The 6,277-nt window shown below is 37.0% G+C and overlaps 1 non-coding gene across 1 annotated transcript; it reads left to right on the top strand.

The window, feature by feature from the left end:
• Positions 1 to 5,889: 5,889 nt before the first annotated feature.
• Positions 5,890 to 5,962, top strand: Trnas-cga (transfer RNA serine (anticodon CGA)). Its single transcript has one exon. It is a non-coding gene; the product is annotated as a tRNA-Ser (tRNA).
• Positions 5,963 to 6,277: the final 315 nt, after the last annotated feature.

The raw sequence follows: 6,277 nt of genomic DNA, 5'->3' as shown, positions 1-6,277 counted from the left end.
GGGAAAAGGGTACACTTGTACATTGCTGGTGGGACTGCAGATTGGTGCAGCCAATTTGGAAAGCAGTATGGAGATTTCTTGGAAAGCTGGGAATGGAGCCACCATTTGACCCAGCTATTCCCCTTCTTGGTCTATTCCCTAAAGACCTAAAAAGAGCATGCTACAGGGACACTGCTACATCGATGTTCATAGCAGCACAGTTCATAATAGCAAGACTGTGGAACCAACCTAGATGCCCTTCAATAGACGAATGGATTAAAAAAATGTGGCATTTATACACAATGGAGTATTACTCTGCATTAAAAAATGACAAAATCATAGAATTTACAGGGAAATGGATGGCATTAGAGCAGATTATGCTAAGTGAAGCTAGCCAATCCCTAAAAAACAAATGCCAAATGTCTTCTTTGATATAAGGAAAGTAACTAAGAACAGAGTAGGGACGAAGAACAGGAGAAGAAGATTAACATTTAACAGGGATGAGAGGTGGGAGGGAAAGGGAGAGAGAAGGTAAATTGCACGGTAATGGAAGGAGACCCTCAGGGTTATACAGTGGAGGGGGTAGAGAGAGAGGAGGGGAGGGGAGGGGAGAGGTGGGGAGGGGGGAGGGTGGATGATGGGAAAGGCAGCGGAGCACAACAGACACTAGTATGGCAATTTGTAAATCAATGGATGTGTAACTGATGTGAATCTGCAATCTGTGTATGGGGTGAAGGTGGGAGTTCATAACCCACTAGAATCAAAGTGTGGAATATGATATGTCAAGAAATTTGTAATGTTTTGAACAACCCACAATAAAAAATTTAAAAAAAAAAAAAAAAAAAATGTGTATCTCACTAATGAATTTTTGTGCAAATAGATTCAATAACAAACTAAAGTTCAGAACAATGTAGGAAAACAGGGATAGTTCAATGTTAGTAAATTTACTTATAAATTCGATATATTATTAGACCAAAGAGAAAACATGATAATCTTCACGGGTACTGAAAAGGTGTTGATAAAGTTATCCATTCTTGATTTTTAAAAAATTATACAAAAATACAAATGGATAATGAGAAAATCCTTAAAGAGACAAAATATCTCTATCTTAATTCAAAAATCACAATCATGATTAATAGGAACACCAGAAACCACTAGAAATATTCTCACTAAGATCAGAAATATTACTATCTATTGCCACCACTCTTTTTCTTCTTCTTCTTTTTCCATTTTATTTATATATTTATTTATTTTTGTAGTGTAGGGATTGAACTTAGGGGTGCTGTAACTCTGAGCCACATCCCAAACCCTTATTTTACTTTTTATTTTGAGGAAGGACCTGGCTAAGTTGCCCAGGCTGGTCTTGAACTTTGATGTTCCTGCCTCAGCCTTCAGGGGAGCTAGGATTAGAGGTATGAGCCACTATGCCAGGTCACCATTCTTTTTTTGTTGTTGTTGTTTTATATATTTTTTAGTTTTATGGGGCATAATAACTTTATTTTATTTTTATGTGGTGCTGAGGATTGAGCCCAGTGCCTCATGCATGCTAGGTAAGTGCTCTACCACTGAAACACAACTCCAGCCTAGGTCTCCGTTCTTAATTAACCTTATTTTAATAGCCCTAGACTACAATGGACAAACTGTGAGACTATGAGAAAATAAATATCTGTTGTTGAAATCACTAAGTCTGTGATATCTTGTCATAGTAGACCTAGCAAATGAGTTCAACCTAGTGAGAAAAGAAACAAAAACAAAACAACAAAAGCCTAGGAATAAATTTAATACGAAAAATGAGGAATTTGAACTCTTTAAAACACACTTCCCTTAAAATGGCTCAAAATTGGCTAAAAAGAATCACTATTATGAAAGTATTGAATTTTCCTTGATTTAGTAATTTTAAAAAAGTATGTGTGTGGGGGGACAGGGTACTAGGAATTGAACCCAGCAGCACTTACCCCCAGCCCTTTATTTAAAATTTTTTTAAAATTTTGAGACAGTTAAGTTGCCCATTAGGGCCTCACTAAGTTGCTGAGGGCGGCTTTGAATTTGCAAGCCTTCGCCTCAGCCTTCTGAGCTTCTGGGATTACACATGTACCACCGTGTCCAGCTTAGTAATTAAAATTTAATACACTTTCAAAATTCCAATGAAAATACCAATAAAGTTATCTGGGAGTTAGACAATTCTAAAGTTTACATGGAAAAAACAAATAAGAATAATCAGGAAAATCCTGAAAAAGAGATTTAAGCTATAATAAATAAAACTGTGTAATATTGGGGCACAGTATTTGTATTTAAAATAAAGGGTATTTCAAACCACTCAGAAAAAAACTATTCATTCAATAAATGGATTCTAGGGCTGGGGTTGTGGCTCAGTGGTAGAGTGCCTGCCTAGCATGTGTGAGGCACTGGGTTCGATCCTCAGCACCACATAAAAATTAATAAACAATAAAGGTATTGTGTAAAACATAAATAAATGGATTCTAGATGGACATCTAGAAATAGAGCTTAAGCTATATCATAATTCATACCAAGATAAGTTGCTAATGATTAAAAATTCAAATGTTAAAAAAATTCACATAGTAGGAATGGTGGCACACATCTGTAATACCAGCTACTTAGAAGGCTAAAGCAGGAGGACTATAAATTTGAGGCCAGTGTGGGCACTGGTGAGACTTTGTCTCAAAAGAAATAAAGTTGGAGGTATAGCTCAGTGGAGGAGCACATGCCTACCATGTGTGAGGCCCTGGCCCTGGGTTCCATTCCCAGTCCTGCAAGAGAAATAGAGAGAGGGAGGGAAGGAACCATCAAGTTCCAGATAAAAGCTTTTATATTCTTGGTGTGGGGGATACTTTTTAATAATGATACAACAGTAGAAAACATCAAAGTAAAGAAAGATGGTGAAATGAGATGGATATCATGACCCTAGGTACATGTATGATGGCTCTACATTGTGTACAACCAGAGAATTGAACTGTTGTGCTCCATTTGTGTACAATGAATTGAAATGCATTCTGATGTCATATATAACTAAATAGAACAAATAAAAAAAGAAAAGAAGTGTGACTACATAAACCCCCACATTCCTGAACTGCCATAATTCTCATAATATGGTCAAAGACAATAAAAAATGGTGGCATAAAATTATTGCAAATCACATGGCAGATAAAAGCACTGATTTTGTTATAAAAACCTCTTCAATTAGAGTCCATAGCATGAATAAACAGAGAAAATATATAGACATATATATAGTTTTACAAAAAAAAAAAAAACATAAAGAGCTCAGGTTCATAGTTAAATTTACATGGTAATTGTTGTTGTTTTTTGTGTGTATATATGTGTGTATGTGTGTGGGAGGTGCTAGAAATCAACCACAGGACCCTGTGCATGGTGGGCAAGCATTCTACCATTGAGCTAAGCCTCCAGACCTTTTTGTTTTTAAGTTTGAGATAGGGTCCTGATAAATTGGCCAGGCTGGCCTGAAAATCTTCCTGCCTCAGCTTCCCTAGTTGGTGTAATTATAGGTGTGTGTCACCACACTCAATCTGTTGCCTCTTAACAGTCTGAATGATTGGCACCCAAACAGATATGAAGACCAATGGAACCGAACAGAAGACAAAGAAGCAAAACCACATACTTGCAGCCATCTGACACTTGACAAAGGTGCTAAAAATATATTTTGGAGAAAAGATAGCCCTTTTAACAAATGGTGCTGGGAAAACTGCATATCTATATGTAGAAAAATGAAACTAGTTCCCTATCTCTCACTGCACTAAAGTCAAATCCAAATGGATCAAAGACTTAGGAATTAAGACCAGAAACCTTGCAACTGCTAGAAGAAAATAGGGTCAACACTCCATCATATTGGTGATGACACACTGACTTCCTTAACAAGACCCCTAAAGCACAAGAAATAAAACCAAGAATCAATAAGTGGTGCCATCAAATTTAGAAACTTCTGCACAGAAAAGAAAATGATTAAGAGCATGAAGAGAGAGCCTACAGGATGGGAGAAACTCTGCCAATTACTCCTCTGACAGAGGATTAATAGCCAGAATATATAAAGAACTCAAAAAACTTACCCCCCCACCCCCCACACACAAAACAGACAAACCAAATAATCCAATCAATAAAGGGACAATATAACTTCACAGAAATTTCTCAAAAGAAACACAAATGGCCAACAAATACATGAAAAGTGTTCAATGTCTCCAGCAATCAGTGAAATGCAAATCAAAACTAAACTAAGATCTCATCTCACTCTAGTCAAGATGGCCGTTATCAAAAACATAAACAATAATAATGCTAGTGAGGTTGTGAGGAAAAGGTACATGTACATTGTTGGTGGGACTGCAGACTAGTACAATCACTTTGGAAAGCAGTATGGAGATTCTTCAAAAAACTAGGAATGGAAACACCATATCACCCAACTATCCCATTCCTTGTTATTTAGTCAAAAGAAATAAAATCAGCATGCTATAGAGATTACAGCCAATGAAGAGAGAGCATGAAGAGAGAGTTTTAATGTTTCAATGTTTACATAAGCACAATTCACAATAGCTAAATTATGAAGTCAACCCAAATACCCATCAACAGATGAATAGATTAAGAAATTGTGGTAAAATACACAATGTAGTCTTACTCAGCCTTAAAGTAGAATGAAATCATAGCGTTTCTGATAAATGGATGGAAACGGAGAACATCATGCTAAGTGAAATAAGTCAGACTCAGAAATTCAAAGGTTGAATGTTAAGAAAGGAAAGGGGGTGGGGACAAGATATCATAAAGATATAGGAAAGATTAGTAGTGTAGAAGAAAGATCAAAAGGGAGACAAGAGGGATGGGAAAGGGGAGAAATGAAGAATTAAAAAATCATGTTATGTGCATATATAAATATATCACAGAATTTCACCTTTAAGTAGGAAGAACCAATCAAAAATAAATGGATGAGCAAAAGGAAGATCATTAGAGTAGAGGAAGGAGAATGGGGTGAGGCTTGGGGGAGAATTGGAAGCCAAAATTCAATTTCATTCATGTATGATTTTTGTCAGGATAAACCTAACTACTGTGTATAACTATAATGCTCTAAAAAAAATAAAAGTCTGCAGGAACTAGCTCCAGCACACAACTAGGTATAAGACTAATGTGCCCACTATAATTATGGTTTTATGCAATTACATATAATATCTATCATATTACACTATTTGTGCATATATTAAATATGACTCTTGGTGTGCTTTATTACACATCACTATCCATTGTTCTCCACTGATGTGTGAGAAACCACTCCAAAACTTAGTGGCTTAAAATAAGAATCTCTTCTCTCTCACAGTTCTGTGATTTGACTGGGCTCAGTTGGGTGATTCCCACTTGGGCTCTCACATGTAATTAGTCAGATGATGCCTAGGGCTGGAATCATCTGAATGGAAGATGGAGCAGATATACATACAAAATGTTTCTGCACTCAAATACCTGGCATCTCAGCTAGGATGGTTGGAGAAGGTAAGAGCTGTCTAAGGTGATCTAGGTGATCTCTCAACCTCTTGCTCTCTACTTCCCTATCTTTAAGCAGCCTTTCCACATATTCATGGATGGCTTGGGCTTCCACATCTCTGTGATCTCACAGTAGTCTGAATTCTTACTGGAGGCTAACTTCTCTCAGAATTGAGCATTATAGAACTTGGTAAAAGCTTCACGGCTTCTTATGAGTCTCAGGGTCATGCAAATCACTTCTGTGGCATACTACTAATCAAAAGCAAGTCACAGGACCAGCCCAACTCAAAGAAAGGGACTACATAAGAACAAGAGGTATGATTTATGGCTGGAGTCTGGGGGTGCCTGTCTTTGAAGAACAGCTACCAAAGGGATCAAAATGTTTAAAAAAATATATAGTAAAATGTAAATCGTGGAGCTGGGGATATAGCTCAGTTGGTAGAGTGCTTGCCTCGAATGCACAAGGCCCTGGGTTCAATCCCCAGCATCACCACCAAAAAAGAAAAAAAAAGAAAATCATGGTTATGTCGATATGGGAGGCTTTTTCTCTTTGAACATGTTTACGGTTTTTAAAAAAATTAAGATTATTCATATTTTTATTAATAAATGTTCTCACCATGTTGCCTAGTCTTACCTTGAACTCACAATCCTCCTTCCTGAGCTCCAAAATAGTTGGCTCCCACCATGCCTGGCTTGCATTTTTTTTTGGACTTAGGGGTGCTTTACTATTAAACTACATTTACAGCACTTTTTATTTTGAGACAGGGTCTTGCTAAGTTGCTTAGGATCTCACTAAATTGCTAAGGCT

The sequence above is a fragment of the Marmota monax genome, unplaced genomic scaffold (assembly GCF_021218885.2).
Source record: "Marmota monax isolate L192 unplaced genomic scaffold, Marmota_monax_Labrador192_F-V1.1 WCK01_AAM20220418_F8-fsc00344, whole genome shotgun sequence".
Classification (NCBI taxonomy): Eukaryota; Metazoa; Chordata; class Mammalia; order Rodentia; family Sciuridae; genus Marmota; species Marmota monax.
Note: the sequence above shows the minus strand (reverse complement) of the source record. Positions and strands in the feature narration are given on the sequence as shown.